This window comes from Jaculus jaculus, chromosome 1 (assembly GCF_020740685.1).
Source record: "Jaculus jaculus isolate mJacJac1 chromosome 1, mJacJac1.mat.Y.cur, whole genome shotgun sequence".
NCBI classification, from domain to species: domain Eukaryota; kingdom Metazoa; phylum Chordata; class Mammalia; order Rodentia; family Dipodidae; genus Jaculus; species Jaculus jaculus.
In genome coordinates, this window is record NC_059102.1 from 126,450,268 (window position 1) to 126,471,774 (window position 21,507).

The 21,507-nt window shown below is 46.5% G+C and overlaps 1 protein-coding gene and 1 non-coding gene across 4 annotated transcripts in view; one reads left to right on the forward strand and one right to left on the reverse strand.

The window, feature by feature from the left end:
- Positions 1-21,507, reverse strand: part of Zbtb34 (zinc finger and BTB domain containing 34) — a 60,078-nt gene that overhangs the window by 13,448 nt on the left and 25,123 nt on the right. The window contains exon 1 of one of the 3 annotated variants that reach the window (XM_045151931.1): positions 18,602-18,623. The exons of 1 other annotated variant lie outside the window; for it this stretch is intronic. The gene's annotated coding sequence lies outside the window, so the exon portion shown is untranslated. Of the gene's footprint in view, positions 1-16,118; positions 16,173-18,601; positions 18,624-21,507 lie in introns of those variants that run through there. One more of the 3 variants, XM_045151926.1, reaches the window with a different exon arrangement.
- LOC123457796 lies at positions 7,700-7,775 on the forward strand. The gene has a single exon (XR_006635162.1). It is a non-coding gene; the product is annotated as a small nucleolar RNA SNORD55/SNORD39 (small nucleolar RNA).

The window sequence follows — 21,507 nt, forward strand, 5'->3', positions numbered from 1 at the left end:
AACACCGAAAAGGCCTCCCCTCCTTTTTTTTGTTTTTGGAGGTAGGGTCTCACTCTAGCCCAGGCTGACCTTGAACTCACTGTGATCCACCTACTTCTGCCTCCCAAATGCTGGGATTAAAGGTGTGTGCCACCACACCCGGCCTAGAAAACGACTTTATAACATACGTAACAGAGAAGCATGAAACTCAATCAATAATGGCCAAATACTAGCAACTGAAAACTCCACAGAGTATGGGCAGATGCTTTTAAAAAACATGAAATAAAGATAGCCTTTGAAACATAGAGAAATGTTTAGAAACCTCATCAGTAAACAAATTAATGTGAAGCTGGGCATGGTGGTGCATGCCTTTAATTCCAGAGCTTGGGAAGCAGAGGTAGGTGGATTGTCATGAGTTCAATGCCACCCTGAAACCACATCGTGAAGTGCAGGTCAGCCTCAGCTAGAATGAGACCCTACCATGTGTGTGTGTGGTGGGGGATAAGAATTACCTTGAGACATAATTCTTTCTCCATTTCGTAAAGCTTACAAACCCACAACCCAGCTGGCAAAAGGTCAGACATCAACTATTTGTTGCAACATTTCCAACATAAGTTTTCTAAACGGAGACTTGTGGAATGAAAGGGTGCAAGGAAGGTGAGTTCCAGCTTTTCAAAGGTGTGCAGCCCTGGGCAAAGACCAGGAGAGAAAGGAGAGCAAGAATACAGTTCTAAAATAGAGCATGAAACTGAAAGGATTGGCTTTTCATCTCCTCAAAATAAAAGAACTTGAAAGAACCAGTAAGGAGGAAAATGGGAACACCATGATTAACACCTGAGAGGAATTCCATCTTTCTGGCTGAGTGAAAGGAAGCTTAGCTCTCCTTGGCCATGCATTAACTAACACTTCCTCCTGCAGTGACAATGAGATTCCAAGCATCCTTTTGAGCTGCTAACAAGCAACACCCCATAGAAAGGCTGCTCAGAGCTTGGCAGAGTGAATTTACAATGAATCTCAGTTCTAGGCACATTGTCAGGCTAAAGAGAGCAAAAGGCAGAATTAATCTCAATTTTTATACCCCATGACCAGGTCCAGTGGTCTCGGGACAGAAGAATGCAGATGCTATGTAGGAAATCACATTCAAGTGTAATCATTCCTCTGAACTGGCAGTTTCCCAATGGGCTCTGCGTAGGTCTTGATTTCCCCTGCATTTTGAAATTCCAGTGGGCCTACACCTATGTTAACATTTTATCTTTAAGGTAAAATATATGCATATGTACAACTTCAGTTCTCGTAGGACGGGTAAATATGAGAACAACAAAACTCCCTCTGCCCCCGCCTTCTTCCCAAAGACAATCACTGCACAAGTTCTTCAGACAAATTTCAAACATGTCAGCATAACCCATTCTGAACCCTGCTCTTAGGAAACATATTTAATGTATCTTTAAAATTTTCCCATAGTTACACACTCAGTTTTTCCAGCTTCATAGCATTCCATGGAAGGTTCTGTCACAATAAACTTAACCAGTCTCAAGTGATGCCAAAAACAGGAAGCAGTTCAATCGGCCATTACAAATAAACAGAATGGTGACATTCACGTAACACAAACACAGAATGGCGGCATACATGACACAGGCATCTTGGCTTTCTTGTGTAACTCCCTGCAGAGGAAATGGGAAGTTTTTCATTTCAATCTGTAATAGCGAGGCACCTTCTGTAACAAGGGAACAGCAATCTCTTCTCACCCACAGCACAGGGAAGCACTGCACCTCAACAGGCAGCAGTCTCATGTTTTCTTTTTTCTTTTCTTTTTCTTTTTTTTTTTTTTTTGGTTTTTTGAGGTAGGGTCTTGCTCTAGGCCAGGCTGACCTGGAATTCACTATGCAGTCTAGTCCTAGGGTGGTCTTGAAGTCACAGCAATCCTCTTACCTTTGCCTCCCGAGTGCTGGGATTAAAGGTGTGCATGTTTAACCATAATGCGTCCATGGCAGCTTGACAGCAGTTTGTCTTTGAACTGCCTATTCTCATCCTTTGCCCATATCTGCCTTTTTATTGAATTATCAGAGCACTCTGCAAATTAAGGAAATTAACTTTCGTCGTATGTGCTACAACTGAGACTTAATCGCAATCACTAAATGGCATTTTAACCAGGAACTTATTTTCCCTACATGTATAAGAGTACTCAGCAGCACTCCCTACACACATAAAGCAGAGGGAACGCAAAGATGAATCAAAGCCCCTGTCTTGCAGTTTGATATAGGCTTCCTCCCAACTCTCAGAGATATGGGAATCAAATTCTTTCTTTCTTCATTTTTGGGGGGTTTCTTCGAGGTAGGGTTTCACTCTAGCTCAGGCTGACCTGGAATTCACTATGTAGTCTAAGGGTGGCCTCGAACTCACAGCGATCCTCCTACCTCTGCCTCCCAAGTGCTAGGATTAAAGGCTTGCACCATGCCCGCCTTGCTTCAAATTCATTTTTTGATAATGCAGACGAGTGATGTATATTACTTTTTCTTTTACATTTGCAGCTGCTTCAGAAAATAATGAATTTGATTATTCCACTCAGTAAAAACATCAGAATCAGTGTTCTTTAATTTAATAGATTAATCATGGGTCTTTCTATGATATTATATTACAATAAGTGAAAAACCATACCCAAACTAGATATTTTCCATGTAATATTTTAATTTTAAAAAGCAAGCACATAAAGCTGGATGTTTCTATAGCACCATTAACACTTATATTGACTTTGTTTTTTAAAAAAATTTTTTGTTTATTTATTTGAGAGTGACAAACAGAGGAAGAGGGGGGAGGGAGGGAAGGAGGGAGGGGGGAAAGAATGGGCGCGCCAGGGCTTCCAGCCACTGCAAATGAACTCCAGATGCGTGCACCCCCTTGTGTATCTGGCTAACCTGGGTCCTGGGGAATCAAGCCTCGAACCGGGGTCCTTAGGCTTGACAGGCAAGCGCTTAACCGCTAAGCCATTTCTCCAGCCCAACACTTATATTGTCTTTGTGTGTGAAAACGATCCACTGGATGAGAATGTGAATAGAGGAGTCAGGTGACAGTCTGAACTTCCTAATATCTTCATAAGCCTCTTCTGCCATTTCAATCGGTGGGCAGACAATTCTCTTGCTCTTTCAGTTTCTTACTTCAGAATTCTTCAGAATTCTAGGGCCTTCCACATGTTAAGACAGGCTCTACCACCAAGCTACACCCCAACCATAATTCTTACATTTTTACAGTGACACCATGGGAGCAGCTTTCATCTCATAACCTCAATGGTGGTCACACGAAGCCAACCCCGGTCTCAATGTAGACAGCACAAGACTCCCATCTCTGTACGTATGGCACTCCCACACCAGACTCAGCTACTATATGTAAGAGAGGATGAGTGCCACCTGCAGTCATGCCTGTTTACCTGGTGTGACTATTAATCTCTGGTCGTAAACTTGACAGGATTTAGAATCACCATGGAAACAAATCTTTTGACCTGTTTGTTAGGAATTATCTAGAAAGACTGAGGTGGGAAAATCCACCCTAACTGGGGCTAGGACTCCTGGGTCATATAAAAAGGAGAGAGAGGGTCTGGAGAAATGGCTTAGCAGTTAAGGCATGTGCCTACAAAGCCAAAGGACCCTGGTTCAATTCCCCAGGACCCAGGTAAGCCAGATGCACAAGGGGCACATGCGTCTGGAGTTCATTTGCAATGGCTGGAGGTCTTGGCATGCCCATGCTCTCTCTCTCTCTCTGCTTGTAAATAAATAAATAAAAGAAAGATAGCTGAGTGCCAGCATTTATCATTCATTTTCTCACTGCTAGACTGACTGTCGTTAGTTCTAGCTATACAGCCTTCTCTGCCATGATGGACTAGAAACTGGAACGGTAAGCTGAAACAAATCTTTCCTCCCTTAAATTGATTTTTGTTAGGTATTTTGTCCCAGCAATGAGAAGGTAACTAATACACCTGGGTAAGTCCTTTCCTAGTATTATTTTCAGTAAGCTCCAAGTACCAAATTTACACATGCCCAGCAGGAAGTCAAATCTTACCACAATGGCTTCACTGAACCTCCTGCACTCCTTGCATGAGGCAGGCACTATTACCCCACTTTATGTCTTTTTAATGTATTTTTATTTGTTTATGTGAGAGACAGACAGAATGGACACACCTGGGCCCCCAGTCACTGCAAACAAACTCCACATGCATATGCCCTCTTGTGCATCTGGCTTATGTGGGTCCTGGGGAATCAAGCCTCAAACCAGGGTCCTTGGACTTCACAGGCAAGTGCTTAACTGCTAAGCCATCTCTCCAGCCCCCACTTTATTTCTTTATGTGTACATGTGTGTAGGTATGCACCTGCATATTTATGTGGCGGCCAGAGGACAATCTCAAGTTCCTTTCAGGAGCCATCCACCTTTTTTTTAGACAGTTTCTCATTAGCCTAGAGTTTGCAAACTAGGCTAAACTGGCTGAACCCCGAAGATCTGTCTGCCGCCACCCCAACACCCCCCCAGTGCTGGGATTACAAGTATGTACCACCATACCTGGCATTTTACCTGGGGTCTGGGAATGGAACACTAGTCTGCATGCTTATAAGACAAGTACTTTACCGAGCTATTGCCTCAGTTCACTGTTACTCCAGTTAAGAGATAATGAAACTGAGATTCCAAGAGGCTGGCTTTCCCAGGTCTGCTACCTAGACTCCCTATAGGATACCCCTTACAATCTGCATTGTGTCCAGGAGATAGAGGTCAGAAGGAAAGAAGTGATTCTCACTCCTGCCCCAGGGAGATGAAAAGAGACATGGAGAGGTGGCAAATGCTTCATATTGCTGTCCAGGACAGAGAAGGACAAGTGATATCAAAAACCACATGCACACTTCCTGGGCAGCGTCAGTCCCACCAGTTGAACTACAGCACTTTTTTCTGGAGCAAAAAACCACCTGGAGAGGCCAAGTAAGGTGGTACATGCCTGTTCTCCTAGCAGGGAAGCAGGAGGATCCTGCTTCTGAGGCCAGCCTGGGCTACAAACTGAGACTGTCTCAAAACAAAACACAAGCCTGTAGAGGTAAGGGCAAGGAGCAGAAACAGCCCAGTGCATTATACCTTCCAGTCACAGTTTTGATCCCGATTCCTCAGACCCCTCTCTCTGGCTCATTTTGCCTGCTCTAAGCAAAAAGCCACCTTTACATGCTAAAACCGTAATTAGAAGCCCCAGAGCTAGGGCTCAAATGACTAGCCCTTTGGTGTTTTACAGTTGAAGTTCCAGAGAGCAGATGCTGCTCAGACATGGGTTCAGCCCAAGTTCAATGGGATGCAAAGCAGCACTGAGTTGGTGTTCAAAAAACAAGAACTCTGAGGGGTACCCAGGTCTGAGTAAGCCATGAAGAAAGAAGCCAAGTCAGAAGTCACAAAACCACAGGTAGGGAATCCATATTGCCAAGGTGAGCTCAGAGGAAGGTGAACAGTCTCAGGAAGAAAGTGGACATGCATGTGGTGGAGCAAGGACTGACTGGACACCTGAGCAAGGAGGCCACTCACACAGCCTGGCACTGTGGATACAACCACAGGGAGAGGGACTGATCTGTCAACTATCACATGAGCCAGCCAGCCTGCTTGGACACTCTTCCCACAGACCTGAGGGAAAAGAAAACAAAAGGCCTAATGTAAGACCATATGGCAACAGGCTTAAGTAAGTAAAACTGCTTGAAATATTTGCAAGGTCCCACCAAAAAAGCTATGGAATGCATCACCATGCCGATGCATCTGCACAGGATGCTGTTCTAAAATGCTAGAGAGAAATGATCCCCTCACCTGGGTTCCAAGTCTCCTTGGGATATAAAAACACGTTTCATCTGGAGGAGCTCTGGAAGAAAAAGGCATCTTGTGGAGAAAGCTAGGGAAGCCAGGCATGGTGGCACATGCCTTTAATCCCAGCACTTGGGAGGCAGAGGGAGGAGGATCACTCATGAGTTTGAGACCACCCTGAGCATACAGAGTGAACTCCAGGTCAGCCTGGGCTAGAGTGAGACCCAACCTTGAAAAACCAGAAAAAAAGAAAGCTAGGGAAACTGGTCAAACATAATATGACAGACATACTGAGCTCAAGAAGGGACATCAGTGACTAACAGCCCTGCTCTTCCTTCTCTGATCCTCCACACAGGTGTCAGCAAAGGAGGCTAAAAGGTGATGGCTGACCTGACCTACACTAACGCTGTAGGTTTGCATAAACCAGAGGCCTGAGCAATGGAAAACACAGCTCCTAGAGTTTTCAAAATGGCTAACCAGTGTCCTAAAAATTACCAGGAAATATACAGGGGGTCCTATTGCTTTCCATTTATTGCAATTATACTCTTACAGAAGTATTTGAAGATTTTCATATATCAACATAAAAGCCTTGCCAACCATAACATAAATTCCAGAAGCCACAAAAGCAAAAAAAGGACAAATGCACTTGACAACATAAAAGTATTATGACATAAAACATACCTCTTCCCTCTAAAAGCCCCAAGATAAATGGCATATTGAGGAAAAATGCATGCATATTTGACAAAGGGCTAGTTTCCAAATTCCTTAAGGTATAAATCAAACTGGGCTGACATTAAAAAATTCCCCTGAAGAATAAGCAAAGGATACACAGTTAAAAAAAAAAAAGAAAGAAAGAAAAGGCAAAAAAGACGATTAATTTTATGATGAAAGACATTAGAGTTTCAGAAACAAAATTTCAATTTGGCAATGCTGTGATGAACCAGGACCTTGCCCATGCTAGCAAGAGTTCTACCCCTGAGCTACACACCAGCCCTGGGAGGTACCACTTACAAGCTATCAAGACTTACATGCACCACTATGAAAATGAATGTCCAAAGAAGCCAAGTTTTCTTTTTTAAGCTACTTTTTACAGATTTCATTTTTATTTATGAAGGAGAAAGAGAAGGGGGTAAGGAATGGGTGCACCAGGGCCTCCAGCCACTACAGATGAACTCTAGAAGCATGTGTCACTTTGTTTATATCTGGCTTATGTGGGTACTGGAGAATTGAACCTGCGATCTTAGGCTTTGCAAGCAAATGCCATAATCCACAAAGTTTTTGTTTTTTTGTTGTGTTTTGTTTTTCGAGGTAGGGTCTCACTGTAGCTCAGGCTGATCTAGAATTCACTCTGTAGTCTCAGGGTGGTCTCAAACTCATGGCAATCCTCCAACCTCTGCCTCCCAAGTGCTGGGATTAAAGGGATATGCCACCACGCCCAGCTCCCACAAAGTTTTAAGAGCTAGCAAAATAATCCTGAGGGATAATCTATCAACACATACAAAGCCTTTTGGTCTACAAGTAACTGCTAAGAATTGGGCCTACAAAAATATAGTACTGCCTGGCATGGTGGTTCATGCCTTTAATCTCAGCACTCAGGAGGCAGAGGTAGGAGAGGATTGCCATGAGTTTAAGGCAACCCTGAGACTACACTGTGAATTCCAGGTCAGCCCTGGCTAAAGTGAAATCCTACCTTGAAAAAGAAAAACCAAAAAAAGAAAAGGGCTGAAAGGATGGCAGAAAAAAAATATATAGTACTTACATAGCAAAGATGTCCACTAAGCATTTTTTGTTGCTACAACCAAAAAAAAAAAAAAAAAAAAAGAGAGGAACCCCAAAGCAAAATGGGTGCAGTGGCACACAAGTATAGTCCCAGCCCAAGAAAGGACAGCCTATGTAACACAGAGAGAAACCCTGTTCTAGAAAACAAAACATTGCTGCAGCCTCCTGACTGTGCAGTGGGGAAGCCAACCTCGAGAGCCAAGTGTGCATCCGGCAGGGAGGGGATCCTGGCAAGCATTCGGCACAGTCCTAGTGGCTCAAGCTTCTGTCCCTGCTCCCATGGATGGGCATCTCTCAGAACCCTCCACAAGCCCTGGGGCAAGAGAGAGTCCCACCACAAGTAGTGGAAGTATGAGCTAGGACGCCCTGCTGCAGACACCAAGAATGGCCCTACATACACAGCCCAAGTTCAATGAGGCAATAGGTACCAGGCCCTGAGATGGAATGTTGAGAACTTCTCCTGGGCTGAGTGTTGTACTGGCAAAACAAGAATCATTGATGTTGTCTACAATGCACCCAGCAACGAGCTGGTCCGCATCAAGACCCTGGTGAAGATTTGTATTGGATCACCAAGCATGTACTGCTCCTGGGCTCCAAGAAAAGGGTCATGCTTATCCCCGAAGAGGAAGATTTTAAACAAAACAAGTAAGTGACATCTGAAGAAAGGAAAATGAATGTCCAAAGAAGCCATCTTCTGGAGGAGCGATTCCAGCAGGGTGAGCTTCTCATCTGCACTGCGTGGAGACCGGGCTAGTGTGGTAGAGCGCACAGGTGTGTGCTAGAAGGCAAGAAGACAGTTCTACCTGAAGATCAACTCCTCATGCTTGCAAGGCAAGCACTTTACTAAACTCATCCCCAGCCAGTCCCCATTTTATTGGGGGGAGGGTTGAACTGGGGTCTTATGTAGCCCAGGCTGGCCTAGAACTCCCTGTAACCAAGGATGACCTTGAACTTCGGATCCTCCTGCCTCCACCTTTCAAGTGCTGAGATTACAGATATGCAATACCAGTTTACATGGTGCTCAAACACAAGGCCTTGTGCATGCCAGGTACCAACTAAGCTACATCTCTAGCTGACACCCCACGATTTGTTTTGAGATACAAAGTCTCACTCTAGCCCAAGCTGGCCTTGAGCTCACAGCAATCTTCCTAGTTCAGTCTCCCAGTACTGGTATTACAAGAGTGCACCACCATGTGCAGCTTTACAGTTGATTATTATTATTATTTTTTTTTTTTTTGGTTTTTCAAAGGAGGGTCTCACTAGCCCAGGCTGACCTGGGATTCACTATGGAGTCTCAGGGTGGCCTCGAACTCACGGCGATCCTCCTACCTCTGCCTCCCAAGTGCTGGCATTAAAGACGTGTGCCACACCAGGCTTTTCTTTTATATATGTGTGTGTGTGTGTGTGTGTGTGTGTGTGTGTGTGTGTGTGTGTGTGTGTAATCTGAGAGCAACAAACAGAGAAAGAGGCAGAGAGAGAGTGAAAGAATGGGCATGCCAGGGCTTCTAGCCACTGCAAACAAACTCCAGACGCGTGCACCCCCTTGTGCATCTGGCTAACGTGGGTCCTGGGGAATTGAGCCTTGAACCATGGTCCTTAGGCTTCACAGGCAAGCGCTTAACTGCCAAGCCATCTCTCCAGCCCTTTTATTTTTGTTTGTTTTTTTGAGGTAGGGTGTCACTCTGGCCCAGGATGACCTGGAATTCACTATGTAGTCTCAGGCTGGCCTTGAACTTGAACTCACGTCCTCTGCCTCCCAAGTGCTGAGATTAAAGGCATGCGCCACCATGCCTGGCCACAGTTGACTTTTTAAAAATATTTTTATTTGTTTGCAAACATAGAGTGAGAAAGTACTAGGGAATTGAACCCAGGGCAAACCTAGGCTTTTCAAGCAAGTGCCTTCAACTGCTGAGCCATCTCTCCAGCCCAACCATTGATTCTTGAATAATGTGGGGGCTCAGGGTGCTGACAAAAATTGAGGTGTAACTTTGACTCTCCAAAAACTTAACTACCAATAATATGTTGTCGGAAAGCCTTACCAATAACATTAAACAGTCAATGGACACATGTCTGGTGTATATATTATACATGCTGAAAAACCACACAAGAACCTCAAGAGGTCACTTTTTACTGCCACATGCAATTTACTGAGGCAATGAGCATAATAGGGGCATCTTAAGCAGATCTTGCAAACACTTGAGCTCACCACAGTACGAACAGGAGGCAGCTACAAAAGCATTATAGCAGTACAGTGTTCTTACAGTAATGCTACACAGTTAGTACATAATGCTGCCTCCTGCTATTTTCTGAGACAGGGTCTTGCTTACAGCCCTGGTTGGCTGGGAACACACTATTTGTGGTGACCTTTGCGTCTCTCCCTCCCAAGGTACTACTTTACCTTCATGTTTATCTACGTGTCTCTCAACTACACAGAGGACCATTTATGTGCTATGTGTGTGCACACTTTGATGAATTTTAACCTGCTATCATAGATGTGTGTACATGTTATGGTAATAAATGGCAGGATACTATATACATGTTTATACATTCAAGACATATTTTTCCTCAATTTTTTTTCTTATTTCTAGGCTACATAGTTAAGGTTTTTCAAACTGTCATATATATATATATCCATATATACGCTGGGGCTGGGAAGATAGCTTGTGCAAGCATAAGGACCCTAGTTTATTCTCCAGCACTTTTATAAAAAGCCAGACAAGGCCACACCAAGGAAACAGGGCAGAAGAGCAATAGAGGACGAGGGACATCCTCCTCTGGCCTCCTCATGAATGAGCACAGGGATGCATTGATCTGCTATGCACATAGATAAGCACACATATACACACTGCACATACTATACACACACACCTAAAAATATTAGTATATGCTGGGCATATAGCTCCGTGGTAAAGTGTTTGCTTATCAGGCATGAGGTCCTAGGTCCAACCTAAAACAAACAGGTGACTCAAGACCCACCCTCAGCTCTCAACCACACCCTGCTAAAGATTCATAAAGTATGGACAAAATCCACCAAGGTGGGCTGATTCCCACCTAACCTAGGAACACTCTATTGCTTCACAAGATGCTACACTTGCATAAAAATACCCAGGTACACTTAAACTTCCAAGAAAGAAACGGTAACAAATCTGGAAGTTGCTTGAGGTACCAGGATAGACTCATTCTTCTCAGTCACAATGTGATTCCAAACCCAGGCTTGCACCTGCCGCCCTCACTCCCTTGCTGACACCTGAGAGGCTGCTCCAAGAAGGCTTTCTCCATCACAGGTGAAGAGCCCCAATTTGCGCTCTCACAAAAAAAAAATCATTAAGAAGAGCACAGACTGAAGAGCTGGAGAGAAAAGGCATGGTAACAGAAGTAACAACTATGTAAAAATAACTTTTCTAGATATTTCTGCCTGGGTCTAGATCAAAACTAAAATGGAGCTGTCATGAGCTACAATCTAATCCTTTGGAAGGCAGCAGTCGACAAGCAGCACCAGGGCTGCGGGAAACATTCTGGTGCTACTGAAACTCAGAGCAAGAAAAAAAATAAAGGAAAATGGCATTCTGTGATGGATATTCATGAAGCACTCATCCTAATTTAAAGGAAAACAAGTTTAGAGTTCTTGCTGCATTAATTCATGTGAGCCTGGGAGAACATTTTTATCCAAACTGTTACATTTCCGACCAAGGCGTTAACATTCTCCAGGTCTGCCCAGATACACTAATTCTGAGTGTGTGATTTGTCTTAGTCAATGCAAAACATTAGAGGCTGCTTCGATTTTTCCAAGCAGGAGAGGACTGGCCTCTTTAACTTCACCAGCAATGGCAAGGACTCACAGCTTCTTGAGCTCCTGCTGTGTACCCTGTGCCCAGGAAGCTCTTGCTTACTGAGACAGATGCTGCCATTATACCCATTGTGCAGGAGGGAAACAAACTCCGACAGACTAGCAACCTTTCCTGGGGTCACTCAGCTAATATAGGGAACTGAACCTAGGTTAGTCAGTTTCCAGAGTCAAAGAACTAACCCCTGTAAGAAATAAGACTTTAATCCAGACAAACTGATGAGGTGCAGCATTTTTTCTCAGTGCTAGACCCTTACTATCAACTTCAAGTAGAAAGAAATGCCATTTGAGGATGTACTATACAAATAAAGTCAGGCTGTACTGGCACGGTGGTAAGAGGTCTAAATACATCCCCGTGGTCAATATGTCAAGTGGTATTCAAATTGGTCTGTGAAGCATCCGTTCTTTTTACTGTTAGTAACATAGGCATGAAGGCGTTCCAATTTTTTTTTTGGGGGGGGGAATGGTTTTTCAAGGTAAGGTTTCTGTTCTAGCCCAGACTGACCTGGAATCCACTATGCAGTCTCAGGGTGGCCACAACGTCCAGCTTCAATTGCTTTTTTTGTTTGTTTGTTTGTTTGTTTTTTCAAAGTAGAGTCTTACTCTGGCCCAGGCTGACCTGGAATTAACTATGTAGTCTCAGGATAGCCTTGAAGTCATGGTGATCCTCCTACCTCTGCCTCCCGAGTGTTGGGATTAAAGGCGTGCACCACCATGCCTGGCTAACTGCCTTTTTTTTTTGTTTTGTTTTTTTGTTTTTTTGTTTTTTGTGGTAGAGTCTCATTCTAGCCCAGGCTGACCAGGAACTCACTCTGTAGTTTCAGGGTGGCCTTGAACTCATAGTGATCCTTCTACCTCTTGCCTTGCCTCCTGAGTGTTGGGATTAAAGGCATGTGCCACCATGCCCAGCTTTTTTTTTAAGACGTCTTGCTATGTTGCCCAAATTGAACTCAACAACCCTGATTAGTTCCAATGATCCTCCTGCCTCAGCCTCTCAAACTGAGACACAGAGGCACACCACCACACCTGAATACATGTTTCAAATCTATTTGAATATCTCTACTTTGGGCAAAAGAGTAAGCTTCATAAGGCAAAAAAAACTTGGAATAAAATGGTAAGGGATTAGTCGAATCTCATCTGCTTAACAGCTGGCTTTTCAGAAGACCTGAAATATATACATGTTCTACTTCTCATGAAAAGCTCACCTTGAAGTACATTCATCTGGGAGACTGTCCATACCATCAACATCAAGGGAAAACAACCATTACAAACCTAACTGCCTTTAGAGGACCTTCACTAAGCTAAACTCAGCAGCTTGTCTGTCAGCTACAAAACCAGTAAATGAACACAATGAAGAAGTCTGGAGAAAAAAATAAATAAATAGAATTTAACCCAAAGCAACATAATGGGAATAAATGATGGCATTCTAGATTCACAACATTGATATTACTAGATAGACATCAGGTGTCCTGTCCCACTCTTCTAGCTTATTTCCTTGAGAGACAGCCTCTCACTGAGCCTGGAATTGCCACTTAATTGACTGACCCGTTAGCTTCAACATTTGACCTATCTCTGCCCCTCAGCACCGAGGTGACCAGCATGTGCTCTTACTCACTGAGCCATCACCTTGGCCCAAACTAACACTTTTCTCTCCCTCCCTCCTCCCCCCCCCCCCGTTATTCTGAACTATGGTCTCAGTTTAGCCTAAGTTCACTTGGAACTCTCTCTGCAGCCCATGCTGGCCTTGAACTTACGGTGATTTTCTTACCTCAGCCTCCCCAGTGCTGGGATTAAAAGTGTGTGCCAGCACGCCCAGCTCAAACATTCTTGATATATGCTTTGAATGAAAGGCAGAAGTAGGATTTAGAGACGGAGAGATCCACCACTTGGTGAGTAAGCACAGTTCAGCAAGCCTGTATCCCTCTACCTTGATTATGTCACACCTAATAGTCATGATGAGAATGCATGCAGTGGGTCCTAAGTGCTCACAGCTTTGCTTCCTCCCTCATATACTGAAACAATCCTCCAGTGTGGACTTATTACCCTACACATCACAGATGAACAGGAAGCTCAAGCTGGCAATACAGCTCAGTGCTAGAACACTTATCTAGCATGTATGAGGTCCTGTGTTCACTCCTCAGTGCCAAAGAAAGGGAAAAAAGAAAAAGAAAAGGAAAGCTCAGAGAATTTGATAAACCATTCAAGTTCATATAGCTAGTGAATAATTTTTCTGGGATTCAAATCAAGGTCTATTTGACTTCAAAGTTGGTTTTCTTTACCCACTGCCTTAGACTGAAGAATTACATGATACTTTCTTTGACCATGATCAGGAGTAAATGTTTTAATGTTTCAAAGATTCATTTTGTGCTTTCTGCATTCCCAGAACTAAAGCTGAAAACATCCGCCTAGAATGGTAACATTAGCTATCAATTACACAGGACAGGGAAAGCTGATAACTAGTAACAGCTTCTCCTGAAAACAGAAAGTCAAAAAAGTTGTTGACCAACAAAAATCAGGAACTATTTGAATATTTATCAAAGTCCAACTCCAGCATGCTCCTAGTAAGGGCTCTGAGAAAACTATTAAGATGTGGTGTCCTCAAAACTCTCCCAGTCCAGCTGGGACAGGAGCAGGCTCAACAACCAGGGAGCCTCTGCCGAGTCCCACTGCCACAAAGGCATGGGGGCAGGGCGTCAGGGAACACCCTCAGGAGGAAGTATATCTTCAGCAGGGTCTTGGAGGAAGTGAATCGGGGAATGTGCACAGAGGACCAGGAACAACTGCAACCAAGCCCAAGAAACAGTCATAACCTGGCTTCTGCAGGGACCAAACTTGGAGAAGCCAGGTAGCAAGGTGGGACCAAACCAAGGACAGCTTCACAAAAGAAGTTGCTCTGCAGAGTGGCAAGAGTCTGGACACAACGTGGCAACAAGCAGCAAGACACCATTCTGCTTTGAACAGCAATCGTACTGCCATGCCCCTGTCCTCCAGGCTCTCGTTTCTGCCTCCAGCATCCCTGGTGCCCAGAGCTCCTCAATGCCTGCCTTTAGAAGAGTTTCAACTTTGGCCTAGTGCTCAAGATGGTTCAGAAACAAGTCCTAGCCAATCTTCCCTCCTACTCCCCTCACAGATGAGCCCGTCTCAGCCTGGAGGCTGACATACTCATTCCACAAGATCACAGGGGATGACTGCTCTTTTCCTATCAGAACCCTATTCATTCTTCAAGATTCAGCTCAAATCCCCTCTCCCTCACTACGCCCGGCCACTGCCCTTCCTGACTTCCATCTCTCCTCTAATTCTACAGCACACAACCTGCTCTCACCAAAGTTATCTTTTCATAAGGTAACGTCTGGGCACCCAGTGTAAGGCTCCTTGGAGACTGAGTGTCCCTTCAACTACTTTCCTCCACCTCCAGAAAAGCATCTTGATATGTAATAAGCCAGCACTCAACTATTTTTTGACTTCCTATAGTAAGTTTGGCGTTAGCAATAAAGGAAGGATGGGGGAGGGGGAGAACCTCTGGAGTCAGAGACCAGCTAAGAAGCTGTTGCAATAATCCAGATGTGAAGCAAAAACCGCCTGGACTGGGGAACAAAGAGAAAGATGGGCAAATATATATATATAAACAACAAAATGTTTGCCTGCAAAAAAAAAAAAAAAACACAAAACACAAAACACAACCCTGCAGATTAGGGGCAACATTAAGTCGAGGTTTAGAAAACACTTCCTGGAATCATTTTAAAGCTGAAATAAAGTATACTAAGTGGATTAAAAAGTCTTCATCTATCCTCCCCCCAAAAAAGTCTACAGTGAAAATGCCCAGGACGCTGAACCCGAGACAGACCTTCCAATTTCAGACATACACAGCACAGTGGAACCATGCTGGAAGGGTCTGCATGGAAGCTCACTTAAACCCTTACTTGTCACATGGGGCAACTGAGGCCCGGCATGGAAAAGGCTGTCTGAAAAGCTCAAGAGAGAGCGTCCCAGACTAGGGCCGCCCTAAAGCGCAGTCACTTGGTCTAAAAGAGCAGTGTTTACACACTCACTCACACACACTCACACACACACACACACACACACACACACACACAGGGGCGCGCGCGCCACTAATCCACCCTCGGTAATGGCAGGACCCGCAGTGGGCGCGAGTGACCATGGAGACCTCCCCGGCCGCCGCTGCCAGTTTACCTGGAGAAAGGCGCCGGCGTGAAGAAGCGGGGTGGGGGGGGTCCTTGGCAGCCACCCGCAGGGGCTGACCCTCGGCCAGGCCTGGCTCTCCAGGGGCCTCAACCACTCAGATCCCCGATCCCCGAAGGGGCGACCCCGGGGGCACGAGGGGCCGGGAAGCGGAGGCTCTCGAGCCGTCCGGGGCGGAGGCTGAAAGTCCAGGGCATCGCCCCTCGGCCCGGCCAGTGGGGCGTCCGGAGCCCGACAGTGCTGTCCCTTCGGGTCGGGGCAGGGGAGGCTCCAGCAGGTGACCGGGCCTCGGAACCCCCGGCCAGGCCTCGACTCTAAGCCGGCGCCGCCCGCTCACCCCCGCCGCCCCCGGGGTCCGGGCACTGACCGAGCGCCGCGACGGCCGCCCGTCCGCCCTCCCCGCCGCGCCCAGAGGGAGCTCGACAGCGGCCCCGGGGGCTGCCCTCGACCCCGCCGACTCCACCCGAGCCTCGCCCGGTGTCCGCCGCCCGCGCACGAAGCACCTCACCTGCCCAGAGCGCCCCGCTCACATCGCCCGCGGCGCCCCCTCCGCCGCCGCCGGCGCCAGGCCCTTCCCCGCCGCTCCGGCTGCCGCCCCTGCCCGCGCCCCCCGCCCCCGGAAGCGCTTGCAAGCCCCGCCCCCCTGGACGCCCGCGCTTCCGGGCAGGCGCGGACCCAGCCTGGAAGGTGCTGTCGGGGTATCTCTCGCATCCGGCCTTCGTTCCTGGCCCTGTCCTGCGGACCGCTGGACAGACAAGCGGACTAAGCGAGCGGCAGCCCAGGTCTTGAACCGCTCCCCCCCACCGGCCCCCCAGAATTCGGGCCGCGGACCCGACTCTTCCGCCCTCCGGCTCCTCTGCGCCCCCTGCTGGCAGGAGAAGGGATCGACAGTGCACGTCGAGATCCTAAAGGGTGGACGGCCCCCGACCCCAGGCCCAGTCTGCCCATTCCTGCAGACCCTCGGTCGCCTGGAAGCGGAGGGCTGTGAGATGCAAGAGCGTATGAGCAGGACTTGGGGACCTGCCCCTCCGTGTTACTCACTGATCGCAACAGTTCCCCAACTTGGAGCTGTAAAACCCCAGCCACAGAAACAGGCTTCAAAAATTTTGTGACACACACACACACACACACACACACACAATTGTGTGTTTCCACTGGGGCTGGGGAGATGGCTGAGCGGTTAAAGGCTCTTTGCTTGCCAAGTCAGCCGCCCCGGCTCCATTCCCAAATACCCACAAAGTGGTGCATGCATCTGGAGTTTGTTTGCAGTGGCAGGAGGCCCTGGCGTGCCTATACTCTTCACACCTGGGGTGGGAACGGGAACCTCACCTCTCAGCAGTTCTCTCTCTGCTTCAGAGGAATTGAGTACTCTTTGGAGAACTTCCCTTTGCGTTTTAGTGGGCTCCCCTGTAGTTTAATTCTGGCTTTGAAATAAAGTAAGCTGGGAGGCAAGGATGTAGGCTTCTCTTCAGGATAGAAGACTGGCTTTCTAATGTCACCTCATCCTTTGCAAGCAGGGACTGTCTCTCCAGACTCTGTTCCATGGTCTTCTCCCTTTAACGAATTTAGCTCCCTTTAGCTTTCCTTTAATGAATATTGCACAGAACAAGTACTATGTAGATACTACAGACATGATCTCCTTTTAAAATATATGCAGTGCTGGGAATCAAATCTAGGACCTCTCATACTAGGCAAATGCTGTACCACTGAGCTACATCGTCCAACCCCCCCCCCCCCCCGGAGGTAACACTGAGGCTCGGAGACTGTCACACAGCTAGCAATGGCAAATGTAGACTGACCTCCTTTGTCTCCGTGGCTGAAGACCTGGAACTTTGCCCTCTGCGCAGCAGAATGTTTCTAGCACAGGTTTGAAGAAGCCAGTAACTGCAGGTCCACGAAAAGACAACCAATCTTTCTTCTTTCTTCCGTCAGTCTCATGGAGCTCAGATTGGCGTCAAACTGAGGATGACCTTGAACATCCGACCTTCGACGTCTCAAGTGCTAAGCGTGTGCACACCTCCACCGCTGGTTTATGCGATGCTGGAGATCAACCATAGGGTTTTCCGCATACTAAGCAGACGCTCTACCCACTGAGCCACATCCCCAGTCCTCAGTCTCGCTCACTTATTGCTACTCTTCTTCAACTCTATCCTTGGGATCTGCGCCCAAGAGTGAGATCAGCAGACCCAGGGCACAAGAACGGGCTGGTTCACATGCTCACAGCAGTGAGTTCCTGTTTTCCTGTAGACCTGGACTTGGGCCTCATCATTTTGTTTGTTTGTTTGTTTGTTTTGTTTTTCAAGGGTAGGGTCTCACTCTAGCCCAGGCTGACCTGGACTTCACTATGTAGTCTCAGGGTGGCCTCGAACTCATGGCAATCCTCCTACCTCTGCCTTCCAAGTGCTGGAATTAGAGGCATGCACCATCACGCCCAGGGGCGTCATCATTTTTAATTGATTTTTGCTAACTTTGTTAAGAGCTGGGAGCTTCTTGGCTGTAATACAGCATTTTCATGTCATTAAGGAAAATCAAAACAAAAAAGTTCCAAGTATTTGACCTTTCTGCCGAATGTGTCAAAGCTGTTGGGCGTTTACTGTTAATACTTGGGCCTACCCACTTTGCAGTCTCATATGGCTAAGCCCCTGTCTGTGTCAGAGTCCTTACAGGACACTTGTGACTTGAGTCCCCCCCAAAAAAGTTACAGGAGTTTGGAGTCCTCTCGCTTTCTCCACTTGATGGGCTCTGTTCACCTGCCTCCAACCTGAGTAGTGCTGGGCAGGCCAGCAGAGGGAGCCTGTCTCTATAATGAAACCCAAACATGTCCACTGACTGCTAGACCATCCTGTGTGAAGGGTCCTCCAGTCAAACCACCTCTGCACTAGTGAACACTTCCCCATCCCCCATTGGAACCAGGCCAGTAAGAGCACTCTTCCTTAGAGATGCCTGTAGCACCCACTGCCGGTGTAACGGGAACAGGTAGGTGCTTCTCACCTAGGAGTCTCTGTTTTGTTAAACAGTGATTAGGCTCAGGAGGTGTGATTTGGAGAACCTTCCTTCCTTTCCAACAGCGAGACCGGAGGTAGAGCGTGCTATGGATAAGAAAGGAGGCAGATGCTGGTCAAAAGCTCTGTCAACTACACAGGGGTTTCTGATCTGGGGCAAGACATCTATCTCATGGTGCAGAGCCCTGACCTGCTGATCAGTGTGGTAGCACCAATAGTACCAGGAACTCCCAATCCTTCTGCCTCAGCCTCCCAAATTCTGGGGTTACGCTGGGGAGGGGTGTTGGGAACACAATACCTGGCTTCAATAAATATTACTTTTTGGGGGGTTTTATTTATTTGAGAGTGACAGACAAAGAGAGAAAGAAGCAGAGAGAGAGAGAGAGAGAGAGAGAGAGAGAGAGAGAATGGATGCATCAGGGCCTCCAGCCACTGCAAACGAACTCCAGACACGTGCGCCCCCATGTACATCTGTCTTACGTGGGTACTGAGGAATCAAGTCTCGAACTGGGATCCTTAGGCTTCACAGGCAAGTGCTTAACCACTAAGCATCTCGCCAACCCCTAAATGTTTTTGTTTTGGTTTGTTTATTTGAGAGCGACAGACAAAGAGGGAAAGAGGCAGACAGAATGAGAGGCAAAAGAGGCAAAGAGAGGATGGGTGCATCAGGGTTCTTTGGCTTTTTGAGGTAAAAGGCGTGCACCACCACACCTGGCTTCAATAAATATTCTTCATCAGCAAGAAAGAAAGCAAGAATGGCTTCAAGAGCTCTCATCTATTTTCCATGTAACCATTTCTTAGATAGATGACTTGCTCTCTACTCCTGCCTCATTGGTCCAGCTTGTGGGAAGGCCCAGCCTCCAGAAGGATCTCTGACTGGAGCTCCATGGACACCCCCTGGGTCCAAGTGTCACCTCTGACTTCCTTCCCTGCTGTACTTCCTAATCCACTCTCCAGGATTCCTGCTGATTCACCAGCACTGTCCCTTGTAATTGACTGCCTTGGCACTAGACTTCTTTGTAGCAATCACAGTGGCAATTAACTAATTACTTGGGCAATTGTGTGTTTACTATCTGCATTCCCCACCACTATCCAGTAAAACTTTATAAGCATAAGAACTTGTCTGGTTGTTTTCCTTTTTCTCCAACGTGTAGTAAGTACTTCATAAACATGTATTGAAAAATAAGTAATGGCTGGGCGTCTCGGGGAGGCAGAGGTAGGAGGATCACTGTAAATTCAAGACCATCCTACAGAGTGAATTCCTGGTCAGTCTGGGCTAGAGTGAGACCCTACCTTAAAGAAGAAAAAAGTAATGATCAGCCATCTGGTTTTGCTTCTCTGTTCCTGAGAGCATGGGCTGTTTTATTGATTCATTTTCTTTGCAGCCTGCAGAGAATATGGTACCGAATGGGCAGAATTAACCTTTCTTTAAAAAATTTTATTTATTTATTTGAGAGAGATGGTGAGAAAGAGTCAGACGGGGGGGGGGGGGTGCCTTTAGCCATTGCAAACAAACTCCAGATGCAAGTGCCGCCTTGTACATCTGGCTTACGTGGGTCCTGGAGAATCGAACTTGGATCCTTTAGCTTTGCAAGCAAGAGCTAAGCCATCTCTCCAGCCCCAGAACTAACCATTTTTGAATGAAAGAGTGAATGAATCAATCAAGCTTTCCCTGTTGCATCATGTCTTAAGATGGTCTCCCCATCAGTGTAAAAGATCTCTTGGCTTGACCAGCCCCAGTCTTGCAGTTGGACTCATAAGGACAATAGGTAAGAGGAGACAGAAATGCCTTCCATATATTATTTGTAGGGAACCCTCATTTGATCATTTGAATATAAGAAGAAGGAAATCTGCACAAGCAGGCTTCTCTTCCCAATTCCTACACAGATGGAGCCCCGAAACCCAGGCAGGGTCCACCTTGATCTTGTCTTCCATTTTTCATTAAAGTTGTTAGTTAGAAGTTTGCACTCACACTCATACATGCTGTGTGGTTGGTACCACAGGAGTAGCAGGTTCCCTTCTAGGTGGTGTGCTGACAAACAGAATAGTGTTTTCCAGTGTTGCTTTGGGTGCACCCCTGATTTGGGGGTAGGGGAAACGGGGTTATTTGTTTTTGATGATATTGGAAACTGAAGCTGAGGCCTTACACGTACTAACCAAGTACTCTACCTTTGAGCTAGCTATATCCATAGCTCTCATTCTGTTTTCATTTTAAGACAGGGTCTCACTAAGTTGCCCAGGTGAGCCTTAGACTTCCAATCCATCTACTTTGGCCTTCCAGGTAGCTGGGACTTGCCAGACGTGTGGTGCACACCTTTATTCTCATCACTTAGGATACTGATATAGGAGGATTACAGTGAGTTTGGGCCACCCTGAGACTACACAGTGAATTCCAGGTCAGCCTGAGCTCGAGTGAGACCCTACCTAGGAAAAACAACAACAACAACAACAAAACAAAAGGCCCATATACTACTGAATCTTTTAATTCTTTTGCTTGTTTGTGTGTGGGGGGGATGGCACCCCATATACTCTCCTATGGTGGTGGGGGGAGCTTGCCTACAGTGGCTGGAGCAGAACAACAGGAATCCTGCTCCATCCCTCTTCTGCCCAGTCTTGTTTTGAGCAGAACCTCTTTACTGATTCTAGAGTTTGCAGGGCTCTGATGATTCTCAGATCTCTGCTTCCCTGTGGGACTAGGGTTTACAGGTGCGCATGGCCACACCAAGTTGTTTACTTGTCCTCTGGAGATTCGAACTCTGAAGGTCTCAGGTCTCCTCAGGGCCTCGTGCTTACATAGGAAGCTCACTGAATCACTGAGCCATCTTTCTAGACCATCACTGAGTCTTTTTAACTTCTTCTTGCTCATATGAAAATGGGGACTAATGTCACTGAGTT